The sequence below is a fragment of the Vespula vulgaris genome, chromosome 4, assembly GCF_905475345.1.
Source record: "Vespula vulgaris chromosome 4, iyVesVulg1.1, whole genome shotgun sequence".
Taxonomy (NCBI): Eukaryota; Metazoa; Arthropoda; class Insecta; order Hymenoptera; family Vespidae; genus Vespula; species Vespula vulgaris.
In genome coordinates, this window is record NC_066589.1 from 2,076,171 (window position 1) to 2,091,769 (window position 15,599).

Genomic DNA, 15,599 nt, shown 5'->3' on the forward strand with positions numbered 1-15,599 from the left:
ATTAAGAAACACCGAGAATAATGAAAATGTAATTAAAGTATAATAAAAGTTAAATTAAAATAGAATAAAATTTCAAGATACGTTTAATCGTTTAATTAATATTATAAATATTATAATTTCAATTTTACTGCTCCTTGTCTAGTTTTACTTTAATGCTATATCTATTTTGATTTATAGGTATCCACGCAATTAGTATACTTCTGTAAACGTATCCCTATCGCGATTATATCTATTTTTAAACGATAGATACAACGCGATTTTGATCGTTTGCTTTTATATTCATTTATTTTAATATAGTTTAAAAGTTTTGCAGTTACATCTTTTGAATAATATATATTTTTTTTTAATTATTATAGCATACAAAATATGTAATATAAGTTCATAATTTAAAATCATGTAATTTGGATGATATGATAACGATATTTAATATTTAATATATAATATATAATATTTAATACTATATAAATTGTAGAAGTAAACGCCACAGCTTGCTTTAACAATTTTTATTCAACAGGTCTTCAGTTGTAGATCGCGCGCAATGCGATCTTAGAGTCAGTGCTTGTACGAAACAGTTTGATTGTTTTGCAACCGAATGGGTTGCTTTAAAAATAAAATAAAATACAATCGCGAAGTAGAGTCAGTGTTGTTCGCCGTTTAGAATTTCTCGGTCGCGTTAATAAATCCAAAACAAGAATTTATGTCATATTCTTATTAAAATTATATATTCGCCGCGTTGTTAGAATCATTAACACACTTTCGGCTTATTCGGTGGAACAGGATTGCGTTGCGATAAATATTGTAATGGTCGAAAGTGTGAATTTAAAAATTCATCCTCTTCATCTTTACCGACGATTGTAAAGCTTCGTCTGGATACAATTACATGTAAGTATATTTCTTTCTTGCAATCGTAACTCCTCTCGTTGGTCATTTAAATCATATATATATTTTTTAATCATTTTCATTCATTCATAAATATATTAGTTCGATATACAACATATAATTAATCTTTTTTTGTTCTTTTTTTGTATTACAGATTCATCGATTCAACGATTCAACAATTCATCAATTGAACAATAATTTCAACCAACTTCACGACATCATTCAACCTCCTACGAGGGGGACGAGTGTTTTGGAGCCATCGCAGAACTTCTTAAGTAGTAAGTGAAAAAATTTAAAGTTCCTCTGGTGCCCATCATGCCGAGGATGAAAGGTCCTTATCGGCACGGGTTACTGGTTGTATTCGCAGACGTCCCATGTCCGAAACGAGCAAAAGTGTCCGTGATTAAAATCTTTGATTTTATTCACGAGTGGTCCCTATGTTTAGTTAGATATTTTCTTGTGAATATTTTATTATTATTATTATGTGCATATATATAGCTCAGGCCAGGGTCTTCTTGTTTCAAAGTCGTTTAATTTACAGTGCTGTTTATTAGCACTTTTTCTCTCTTCGTTTTTGCTCGCGATATTAGTAATGAAATCGGGCATTAATTTACCCGATTTCGTATAAAGCATATAACGTGGTCTACGTTACATGCATTGCTTCGTACTTAGTCCATTTAATCGCGATTTACTTCGATATTTCGAAATATCGATTTCTCAACAAATGAGCAAGAAGACAAACCCCTCCGCGACGGATAGATTCTGGCAGTTAAGTGGTGGATTATAATCCCGTTCTTTCATTAGAACAGCCATTTAATGAAAGGGGTCGTCCGAGGTTTTTTATTAGAATTATATATTTTTTAATAATGAAATTTCATAACTGCATAATGCGTATGCATATATATTAGCTATGTGCATATTTCATCCCTCCATGTCAACGACTGCCTACCGCGGGTCGCTCAAAGGCCCTTAAGCGGTGCATACAGGTGGGGTTGCAAAACTATTTTTGCAACTTATTATTTTTTTACCACTTTTAGTGGTAAAACCCATATGTGGTGGTCACACTCATATGTGGTGACCGCCTACCATCATCCATCCTTGCTTGAGCTCTTGCTAATAAGACGTGCAAAGAGACTCTAGAGTCACAGTCCGCTTAAATTTTATATATATATATTTTTATATATTTTTTTATATATATTTTTAATATATATTATAAATTAATCATTTTTTAGCTCAGGATTTTCAGCACTAATATACTAATACCCGTTTCTCCCCCCATGCTTTCTGCGTTCTCATCTATGCGTTTAACCCAGGTGTTACTCGTGTGGGTGAGAAACAGTCAGTGTGGATTTAGTTTTAAGGTTTCCTCTTTAGCGGCTGTCATTGTGCTGGTGATTGCACGGTGTACCTTGCACTTGTATGTGCGTTTTAGGAAGTGCATTGTACATCGTTTCGCGATATCTTTTAAATAGATATATTATATATCTAATATATAATTATATCAATATCGATTTGCATAATAGTTACCACATTCTTGTGGAAAATTTTAAATACTCGTATATATTACTAGTATCTATATGTATACTAGTATGTACTAGTATTTTTTGCTTTAGTCATATATGCAATAATCATTAGCCTTGGCAGTCGATTTCAGCAAATGGTACGTACTCCTATATATATTAGAAAAAATACGTGGTTGAACTAGGGTGTCGGAGGTGCCCCGGGGCATGCTCTCTAGTGTAGGCTTTTGCACCCTGGTGGAGTGTGAGAGAACCGTGGAGTGTATGTGTTGGTGTGAATGTTTGCACTTTTTAAATATAGGTCGTAGGCAGGCAGGTAGCATACTTTTCTGAGTGAATGTGTCAATTAATTTTAAGTAGGTAAGGACCGGGTAAGGATGCGATTTCCACTCAGGAGTGGGAAGTCCTTTCTCCGGGGATTTGTGAAGTTTCAGCAAATTTTACAATCTTTCAGCATGGCTGAACTTTATCTTTTTATATTTTTTTTTAATTTTTTTTTCTTACATCTTTTGCTGACACTTTGCATACGCAATAAATCAGTATCAAACAGTTCGCAAAACTTTGCACCCAATGAGAACATCAGATACATCCCATATCTTTTGAACTTAGCAAAGGATTTTGAATTAGTTCGATACTTAGTTTTAAATTAATTCTTGCACTTCGCGATTCTTAAATTATTTACCATCTATATATTTCTTATTTAGAAATAAATTATATCTGCATAAGTAAAATGAAAGTATTACAATTCTTGTGATCTTGACATTTTACCGAAAGTATATCCATCTTCTAAGTGCAACGAGTTAATGTTAGTATGTAATAGGTTCATCGAATAGAATGAATATTATATCTGCTGGAGCATTCGATTAAATGTGCCTGTGTTATTGTGTACGTTTGGTGGATTCTTTGAGTCCATTAATCGTCCGCAGGCTAGGATAACTTTACGGTTTAGTTCGAATATTTATATACGAATATTTTACTTTTATTTTTTATTTTTATTTTTTTAATCGGATAAATAAATAAATAAATAAAAATCGTTAGAAAATCGAGACGCACCTAGGCAGAGTAGAAAACGCAGTTGAGAATACGTGTTGGGATTCGTCAGTGCCGTTTGGGGTGATTCATTCGCGAATTTTGCCATACTTCAGTGGTTATATTACTTAGAAGAAGTCGATACTTTACGTTGCAAGCGCTTACCGCTCGTTAGGTTAAGAAAAAAAAAAAGAAAGAAAAAACAGAACAAACCTGCGTGCGAAAATGTGTTTTCACTTCCCAACCCCTTAGCTTGCGATCATTGCGTCTCGTTCAATGCGTGCGTTTATACGAGTGGTTTGAGTCTTGTTGCGTAAAGTGAGATCAGGTCGGGATTAGGTCGGTTTAGCTTAGGGACGATTTCGTTCTTGTAGTAGCAACCACTGCAGTATGTCAATCTTTGTGGGTGCGTTGCTTCGAACGGTAGGGCGTTTTTTGATGCGTAAACTTATCTTGCGTCGCACGTAAGGAATGCTCCAATGCAGTGGTTAGGGCACGAAGCAAGAAGTGGCTGTGTGCTGAAGAGGCCCCCACATATTGTGGCTCAAGAGGGCAACTATCGACTACAAGTCATTTTTCAAAGGTGATCGGTATGTCGAACCCTTCGTTAATGGCTTGTGGTCTTATCAAAACCCCTTTTACCCTTTACCACGTTGACACTTATGCTCGTAGTAGTTTGTTCCTGGATGGAGATGATGGACCATTCCATCTCCTTACTACGGTGTTCCGCACTCGCGTTCGTGAAAATGTTTCTTTTTTATTTTTTATATTTTTTTTAATTTTTTTTTATTAGAGTCAAGCTTTTGCAGTTAGTTATTAATTAATAGAGTCATTGCAATTTTTTCTTAAAGTAAAGTCGAGTCATTTTATCTTTTAAAAGTAGAGTCAATTTTTCATTTCAGAGTAAAATCAAGCCCTTTGCATTTTCTATTTTTATTTTTATTTTTTTTTTCTAATTAAAGTCAAGCCCTCCCTCTTTTCATTTTAAATTAAAGTCGAGTCCTTGCATTTTCCTTTTTAAATTAAAGTCGAGTCCTTGCATTTTTCTATTTAAATTAAAGTCGAGTCCTTGCATTTTTTCTTTTTAAATTAAAATCGAGTCCTTGCATTTTAAAGTTTTAAAGTAGAGTCTTTTCTTGAAGTAGATTTTTAGTTACAAAGATAGAGTCACGCTCGTTAAATATTGTGTGGACGTCCGTGGCCTGCAGCAGCATTGCACTCAGGAGTGCATTTGGATACCCAAGCGTGTTGATTTTTAATTCAGAATAATCATATTTTAATCATATTTTTTCATGTTCATAATTTCATAATGTGTATGTATATATACGAGATATATGCATATTTCAATGTCAACACAGCTCTACCACGAGTTGCAAAATGACTCTTATGTGGTAATCATTATCGTTATCATCCATATCCTCACCCTCATTACCTTTTTGTAATCTGATTCTGATTATTCTGATTAATCTGATTAATCTGATTATTCTGATTATTCTGTTTATTTTGGTTATTCTGATTAGAAATCTACAAGACTTGATGACAAATCAAAATACCTGCATTCAGTAATGCAGATGAATATATATATATATATATATTGGCAGCCAGCACTCAGGAGTGCATATTAAAATATGTCAAGGGTATATATATTTTTATTCCAAAATTATCAACAAATGAATATGGGATGAACGAGTTAATAAGTATATATGAAAGAGAGAGAAAGAGAGGGAGAGAGGAAAGGGAGTATTTTTATTATATATATGAAAGTTTCATAAGAAAATATAATAAATGATACAAAGATTATTAATAAATGTTTATACATATTTCAAAGAAATATAAATATTTTTTGGAATAAAAAGGTATACGTCTTGGTATATAAATGAAACGAATAAATTGGCTTGCCTGCACTCAGGAGTGCATATGAAAGGTTCACAGTAAGTACATGATTGCATTCAGGAATGCAAATGAACATATTATAGTAAGGATATATATTTCACATTCGGAATGATCAAAGATGAATGAATGAATGCGCTAATAAGGATGCTAAACGAAGAAATATATAAAATACGTCGATCTCTGGTGATATCTTTTTTTTCTCAATATTTTACATTTGTTTAACAATAAATAAATGAAATTTTATTTTATTCCATATATAATAAATGAATGATTATTAAATGATGCAAATGAATTAAAAGGAAATTTGGATCATTCTGATAAGAAATATATATAAACCTTGCTAGATGAATGAAGTGACATAAATGGCAGCCAGCACTCAGGAGTGCATATTAAAATATGTCAAGGATATACATTTTTATTTCAAAAGTATCAACAAATGAATATTAAATGAGAAAAGTACAAAGTATATATGGAGGAGAGAGAAAGAGAGAGAATATTTTTATTATATATATAGATATATGGAAGGTTTATAAGAAATGTTGAGGAGATATAATGAATGATATAAAGATTATTAAGAAATATATGTGTGTATATAGGAGAAATATGATTATTTTTTTGAAATAAAAATGCATAAGTCTTGGTATATAAATGAAACGATTGAAATGGCTTGCCTGCACTCAGGAGTGCATATGATAGGTCACAGTAAGTACATGCCTGCATTCAGGAATGCAGATGAACATATTATAGTAAGGATATATATCTCACATTCGGAATGATCAAAGATGAATGAATGCGCTAATAAGGATACTAAACGAAGAAATATATAAAATACGTCGATCTCTGGTGATATATATTTTTTCAATATATTACACTTGTTTAACAATAAATAAATGAAATTTTGTTTTATTCCATATATAATAAATGAATGATAATTAAATGGTGCAAATGAATTAAAAGGAAATTTGGATCATTCTGATAAGAAATATATATAAACCTTGCTAGATGAATGAAGCGACATAAATGGCAGCCAGCACTCAGGAGTGCATATTAAAATATGTCAAGAGTATACATATTTATTCCAAAATTATCAACAAATAAATATGAGATGAAAGATTTAATTAATATATATGAGAGAGAGAAAGAGGGAGTATTTTTATTATATATATATGAATGTATATATACGAAAGTTTTATGAGAAATATTAATATAACGATACAAAGATTATTTATAAATATTTATACGTATTTAAGAAAAGTACGAATATTTTTTGGAATAAAAATGCATAAGTCTTGGTATATAAATGAAGCGATTGAAACGGCTTGCCTGCACTCAGGAGTGCATATGATAAGTTACAGTAAGTACATGCCTGCATTCAGAAATGCAGATGAACATATAGTAAGGATATTATACATTTCTTGTTTTGAATGATCAAGATAAAAATGCACTTATAAAGGTATATAATAAATAAATATTTAAATATTCTAGTCTTGTTATTTTTCTAAAGAAATAATATTTATTTAATAATAAATAAAGATTATTTCATACTCATTGTAATATAATAATATATTTATATTTAAACAGAGTGCAAGTGAATGAAAGAAAAATTTCAATCATTTTAAATTAGAAATGTATAAATCTTGCTAAGCGAGCGATATGATAGACAAATAAGAGCCTTGCACTCAGGAGTGCACAAAATATGTCAAGGATGTACATTTCTATTCCAAATTATTTAAACATGATTATCAAATGAAATGGTTCACAGATATATGAGAAATATATATATTTTTTTTATAAATACATATATATGACAGATTCATAAGAAATAAGAAGAAATAATAAATGATATGACGATGAATGTATAAGAAGTATTTATGTATATAGTAAGTAAATATGATTATTTTTTGGAATAAAAATGCATATATCTTGGTATATAAATGAAACGAATGAAAAGGCTGACCACACTCAGGAGTGTGAGCGAAAATAGTTCAGAGTAGGGACAGGTTTGCATTCAGGAATGCACCTGGATACTCAAGCATATAGATTTTTATTTCAAAATAATTTTGAATTTTTTATATAATTATTAGTAAATCAATAATTCTTTTCGCATCTTTTTTTTTTATATATATACTCACTTTTTGATGATTATATATTTATATATATATTTTATCCAATGCCAACGTAGTCTTATCACAAGTTGTAGGATGGCTCAGTTTTTGTAAGAGTTATTTTATGACTTGTATAAATATAATCATCATCTTATATAGATTCTAATTATTGATTAAAAATCTATAAGACTTGATGTAGTTAGGAAAGTTAGGATCTGTTAAAACAAGCAGTGGTGATAAAAATAATTCATAAGAATAATAAGCAAGAATATATTAAAACTATTTTGTCTTTAATATTTGTGTAATATTTTTATATATGATCTTATTTTCTTCTTTCAGATTTCATATTTCATTACTATTTCATATACATATACAAACTACATGGTTTTAAAATTGTGAAATTGTATTACTATATTTTTTTTAATTTAATAGATAAAAAAGTGTCTTACATATAAACGATTTAATACGTACATCAGACACAATGTAACTGCATACTTCGCATTAGTATAAACGTAATAATATAAAATACATGTAATCTATTGGTTGAATATAGATCTGATCTCGTTATGGATATGTTTATGGCGGTATACAAAATTGTGTATGCATTTTATAATACGACACAAGGTGCAGTATATTTTTTTTCCTTTTTTTCTTTTTCCTTTTTTAACGCGATCAAATCCTTCAATATTGTGAAATATTCACAATTCTTTTCCTTTTTTTCCATAACGTATCTTGAATGATTTACATTATGTGTCTTAATTGTAGTAAACAATTGATAATTTATTATGCAATTATATCTTTATATCCTTATATCTTTATATGTGGTTCTATATATTTCTATATTATTCTATATATTTCTATATTATTCTATATATTTCTATATCATTCTATATATTTCTATATATTTTTATGTATTTCTATATATTTGTACATAACATGCACTCATAAGTTCATATTTTTATTTAAATGTAAAACATGTTTACTAATGCATCGAGAATTCGATATATTCAGTGCCAATTTTATGGCCATTTTAATACATTTTTTTTTTTTCCTTTTATTTCAGCATTACAATCTATGGCAAAATATATACGTATATAATTTTTTACTTATTAAATTATCAAAATTATGAAAATATTTGCCCATAGATTGTAAACAAAAATTTTGTCTTTCCACACATGCCCTTTTATATAGTTTTCTGTTACAGAGAGGTGTCGTTCTCATGTTTCAAGATTAGATATTGCAAAATATCCTTTTATATATCAGTGGGTATTAACAACAGTGTCGAAAATAATTTTTCAAGATTTGTCATATTATCATAGTATATGACATAAAAATAAATTATGAATTATGAAAGATTATGAATTCATCATATAAAATTTGTGTTTCAGGTTTTCCAGGTGCTTGGATTAACAAGAAATCAATGCAAAATAATGATGTGGGAAGATAATTTAATTAAGTATTGATGCTGAATGAAGAATTGGAATTATAAAAAATTAAAAATCGAAATATTCACTAAATTTGAACTAAACGTAGTTAATTTCTGTTTCAGGAAATATCATCCAAATTGGCAAGATCCGATTCCACTCTTCGTTGGTTGTTCTTTTCGTTTGTGAGATATGTATGTATGCATGCATATGTGTGTATAAAATAATTCTTAGTTTAATATATATTTTATTTTTAGAAAGTAATAAAATTATAAATTTCTTATGTCCACAGGTTATTTGTCTATTATATAAAATATGCATATTGATTTTGATTATTTCTTGTTTAATTATAAAATGTTTTCAGCACTTTATGTTCACAGGTGACCGTAAACAGCACAATGGTAATTTAAATAAAATTCGCACATTATTTCGATTGCTACTTGTTTAATTATAAAATATTTTATATTCACAGGTGATCGCTACTACATTATATGAAATTCGTATATTACTTCGATTGCTTCTTGTTTAAATATATTGTTTAGATTTTTTATGTTCACAGGATTTCAGTATCGTGTGCAGCAAGGTTCAACATTAGTTTAATGGGAATAGAATTCCATAAAGGGCTCTATTCTTAACCGGGTAGGTAGGTCGACATCAAACGAATTCATAAGTTTTCATCTAGTCATGATCGATTAGAAAAAAATTTTTGATTCGTTTCGCGATTGATTTTGTTTCTTTTTTCTAATTTTAATTATAATTCTCTAAAATTAAAATAATTATTATTGAATATGTCATAATAATGATTTTATATAATAGTTTGCAAAGTAATTCATATTAAAAGTAGAGTCTTTAGCCCGTGGGTCTCCGTATGCAGCAACCTCCATGTGGTGGGACCTGGAAATCGATATTACTTACGATATACGATAAATGTAAATAACGTAAGTACTGTCGAGCTAATGGCTGCATTTAAATTCAATCAAAATTTATTGTGTTCTATGATGATTGTAACTATTTTTCCACTTTGTTTATTTCTCGCATCTCAATAGAGATATAAATATATTAATTTCTTATTTAACAAATTCATTATTATAGTATATATATATACATATTCAATATATATAAAATTAAATACATATATACATATGCAACATATTCTTATTGATATATATATAATAAAATTGTGTGTGTAAATTATTGTTTGTTTGAATAAAAAATTACGTCTAGGCTTTCCAGTAATCAAGAGGAGCCAGTTGCTGCTATATCTTTTGAGAATGGATTGTGGTCTTATCATATATGTTTTATTCTTTGTCAGAAAATGTACAAACTCTTAATCAAAATTTGAAACTTAATTATCATGAGCATTAACATCTTAGTAATTATCTTTCTTCATGGCTTTACAATTTTTATCGTTGATCTAATGTTATCTATAATTTTTGTTTAAATAATGTATTTTATAAAAAAGTAATTCAACAAATAAAGTAATATCAATAAAAAAATATTTTATATTTTTATTGATAGCATATATTCAAGGTTCCTCAATTGTTCGAATTTTCGATTGCATTATATATCAAAATGTAGAATCACGCGATTAAATGGTTTATAGAAATAGATGATAATAGAAATTAAAAGTGTATGGTACGTCAAACGAGCGTATTATATTATGTTCTATTGCATTATAGTATTATATATTTTCTTTTTGTTCCAGATGATCCTCGTTCAATTCGCTAATAACATCTATTTTCGATTTTTGCGTACATAGAAAATTAAATTTTATTAGTAAATTTATTAAGTAAATTTATTAGTAAATTTTCCCGAGACTATTGATTAATAAAAGTTAATAAAAGTAATTAATATTATAAATAAAAGTATATAAGTAATAAAAGTAATAAAAGGATAAACAGGAATGACAAAACATAAGTGCGACAGAAAAGTTTTCTGTGCGTTTTCAAAATAATTTTATAACTTTATTAATTTAGAATTTTGATATATTCAATTTATCTATCTGTCGAAATATAACCAACAAGGTAATACGTAATTAATTTAACGTGTAATTGAAATTTAACACAAAAGAGATTTTGGAAAAATATCGAAATATGCAGCCATCCGCCCGGTAGTACTTGCGTTATATGATTATATATACAATTTCGTTATAGATTTTAGAAAACATATATAATTTAATTATGAATTTTAGAAATAATCTAGACATAGATTTCAATATACCGCAAGTACTACCGACCCAGGTCCCACCGCGTGGAGGTAGCTGCATATGGGGACCCACGAGCTAACGGGGATTCTACTCTCTAAGATTCGCGTGACCGGCGTGTTCAAATAAACGATGTTCAATAAAACGAAGTCCCCGGTAGGACTTTTAATCGCGCCCGAACACTCCCGTGAGTGTTAGTATAACGATGACTCTACTCTAAATTCGCGTTCGCGGCGTTCACGCACCAACCGAGTATTCAGGCGGCTAACAGGAGGAGGGTCAGTCCACGCTTACGGATAGCAAAACCATACTACTCGGCAGCACACGAACCGACACACGACCGGTCATTATTCGGTTTAGCAATCAGACGGAGTCCTTTACCGTAGGACTTTTAATCGCGCCCGAGAACACCACGCCTGTGCCCGCCGACACACGCGCGAGTGTTCTTCCTATCCTACCCGTATTCGCGTCTAGCGATCGATTATGAACCGAACCTTTCGACGATATATCGGACTCGTCGATATATCGAAATTTATAAAAAGGAGGAGAAGCAGAAGAGAAAGAAAAGAAAAGAAAGCCGGAACATGCGCGCATGTGAAAACGATAGAATTCGGAAGAAAAGAAAGAATAACCGGAAAGTAACACATGCACGTGTGAGAACGATGAAATTGAAAAGAGAAGATGGACATAGAATGTAGGTACGCTTGACCAAAACTAGAGTACGAAAATCGAGCTCGATTTAACGATACTGAAAGGAGACCCGCAAAGAAGCCCACGCCCATGAGCCCAACTCATGAGACCCACCCGAGAGAATCTTTAATAATTAATCTGGTGTATTCATTTCCGAATATACAAAAGATATAAGAATCGATGTAAAACGTATGAACTTCGACGTTTACTTTGGAATTACATAGAAAAGATTTTGGATGAGTCTTCAAATATGCAGCCATTTGCTCGGAAATACATGCAGGCTATAAGATATGAATACATCACAAGTACTGCCGACCCAGGTCCCACCGCGAGGAGGTTGCTGCATCTGGGGACCCACGGTCTAACGGGGACTCTACTCTAAGTTCCACGATCCGAGATGCCTTTCCGCTTCGGGAGCTTCGGGCTTCTCAGCAAACTGGAGATGTATAAAACCCCGCTTACAGAAAGCTCCACCGTCCACACCGTCGGCTTCAGACATCTCGAGACACGACCGGTCGTGTCTATTACGATTTCAAAAATCAAAACGTAGTCCTCGGTAGGACTTAATCTCGCGTTCGCGAACACCCACGCGCGTGCCGGCCGTCACGCGCGTGAGTGTTTTCCCTATCATTCGCGTACGGAAGCAAGGAGACATACCCTCCGTGCGTATAACAAACGTTATATGCAGAGAGGTTCCTTTAACTTCCGTGTAGAAATCCCAGGATGATCCGTCCCTCGATCACCTAACCTGAAACAGAAAAAGAATGAAAGAAGAAAAGATAAACATGTAAAAATTATATGCAAAATTAGATGCAAATATAGATAATAAAAGTCAAACAATAATTAAAAAAAATACAATAATTAAAATCAAATATATCATTAAACAATAATATAAATTAAAAAATAAATTAATAATTAAATAAACTGAAAAAAACAAATGTACAATTAATACTTCCCTGTAAAAATTTAATTTCACGATGATCGATCCCTCCATGATCGGTCCCTCGATGATCTAACCTGAAACAGATAAAAAGTAATAGACTAAGAGAAAAAGAAAAAGAAAAAGAAAAAAGAGAAGAAGACAGAAACGTGCCCATGAGAAATATAGAACTCAGAATAATGGATAAACATTTAAATGATCATTTGACCAGATAAAAATCAGAGTATCATAAATCAGTTTAATTTTTCCCTAATGAAGGAACGAAACCCGCCTAAGGCCCACACCCGAGGGCCCCACCCAAGGGTCCCACCCGAGACTAATGATTAATAAAAGTTAATAAAAGTAATGAATATAATAAATAAAAGTATATAATTGATAGAATTATCAAAAGTCTATAATTAATAAAAGTATATAATTAATAAAAGTATATAAGTAATAAAAGTATATAAGTAATAAAAGTATATAAGTAATAAAAAGTAAAGAAAGATAAATAGGAATGACAGAATATATAAGTGCGATAGAAAAGTTTTCTGTGCGTTTCTGTATTAATTTTATAACTTTATTAATTAAGAATTTTGATATATTCAATTTATCTAATTGTCGAAGTATAACTAACATGGTAAAGTGTAATTAATTTAACGTGTAATTGAAATTTAACACAAAAGAGATTTTGGAAAAAGATGGAACTATGCAGCCATCCGCCCGGTAGTACTTGCGTTATATGATTATATATACAATTTCGTTATAGATTTTAGAAAACATATATAATTTAATTATGAATTTTAGAAATAATCTAGACATAGATTTCAATATACCGCAAGTACTACCGACCCAGGTCCCACCGCGTGGAGGTAGCTGCATATGGGGACCCACGAGCTAACGGGGACTCTACTCTAAGTTCCACGATCCGAGATGCCTTTCCGCTTCGGGAGCTTCGGGCTTCTCAGCAAACTGGAGATGTATAAAACCCCGCTTACAGAAAGCTCCACCGTCCACACCGTCGGCTTCAGACATCTCGAGACACGACCGGTCGTGTCTATTACGATTTCAAAAATCAAAACGTAGTCCTCGGTAGGACTTAATCTCGCGTTCGCGAACACCCACGCGCGTGCCGGCCGTCACGCGCGTGAGTGTTTTCCCTATCATTCGCGTACGGAAGCAAGGAGACATACCCTCCGTGCGTATAACAAACGTTATATGCAGAGAGGTTCCTTTAACTTCCGTGTAGAAATCCCAGGATGATCCGTCCCTCGATCACCTAACCTGAAACAGAAAAAGAATGAAAGAAGAAAAGATAAACATGTAAAAATTATATGCAAAATTAGATGCAAATATAGATAATAAAAGTCAAACAATAATTAAAAAAAATACAATAATTAAAATCAAATATATCATTAAACAATAATATAAATTAAAAAATAAATTAATAATTAAATAAACTGAAAAAAACAAATGTACAATTAATACTTCTCTGTAAAAATTTAATTTCACGATGATCGATCCCTCCATGATCGGTCCCTCGATGATCTAACCTGAAACAGATAAAAAGTAATAGACTAAGAGAAAAAGAAAAAGAAAAAGAAAAAAGAGAAGAAGACAGAAACGTGCCCATGAGAAATATAGAACTCAGAATAATGGATAAACATTTGAAAGATCATTTGACCAGATAAAAATCAGAGTATCATAAATCAGTTTAATTTTTCCCTAATGAAGGAACGAAACCCGCCTAAGGCCCACACCCGAGGGCCCCACCCAAGGGTCCCACCCGAGACTAATGATTAATAAAAGTTAATAAAAGTAATGAATATAATAAATAAAAGTATATAATTGATAGAATTATCAAAAGTCTATAATTAATAAAAGTATATAATTAATAAAAGTATATAAGTAATAAAAGTATATAAGTAATAAAAAGTAAAGAAAGATAAATAGGAATGACAGAGTATATAAGTGCGATAGAAAAGTTTTCTGTGCGTTTCTGTATTAATTTTATAACTTTATTAATTAAGAATTTTGATATATTCAATTTATCTAATTGTCGAAGTATAACTAACATGGTAAAGTGTAATTAATTTAACGTGTAATTGAAATTTAACACAAAAGAGATTTTGGAAAAAGATGGAACTATGCAGCCATCCGCCCGGTAGTACTTGCGTTATATGATTATATATACAATTTCGTTATAGATTTTAGAAAACATATATAATTTAATTATGAATTTTAGAAATAATCTAGACATAGATTTCAATATACCGCAAGTACTACCGACCCAGGTCCCACCGCGTGGAGGTAGCTGCATATGGGGACCCACGAGCTAACGGGGACTCTACTCTAAGTTCCACGATCCGAGATGCCTTTCCGCTTCGGGAGCTTCGGGCTTCTCAGCAAACTGGAGATGTATAAAACCCCGCTTACAGAAAGCTCCACCGTCCACACCGTCGGCTTCAGACATCTCGAGACACGACCGGTCGTGTCTATTACGATTTCAAAAATCAAAACGTAGTCCTCGGTAGGACTTAATCTCGCGTTCGCGAACACCCACGCGCGTGCCGGCCGTCACGCGCGTGAGTGTTTTCCCTATCATTCGCGTACGGAAGCAAGGAGACATACCCTCCGTGCGTATAACAAACGTTATATGCAGAGAGGTTCCTTTAACTTCCGTGTAGAAATCCCAGGATGATCCGTCCCTCGATCACCTAACCTGAAACAGAAAAAGAATGAAAGAAGAAAAGATAAACATGTAAAAATTATATGCAAAATTAGATGCAAATATAGATAATAAAAGTCAAACAATAATTAAAAAAAATACAATAATTAAAATCAAATATATCATTAAACAATAATATAAATTAAAAAATAAATTAATAATTAAATAAACTGAAAAAAACAAATGTACAATTAATACTTCTCTGTAAA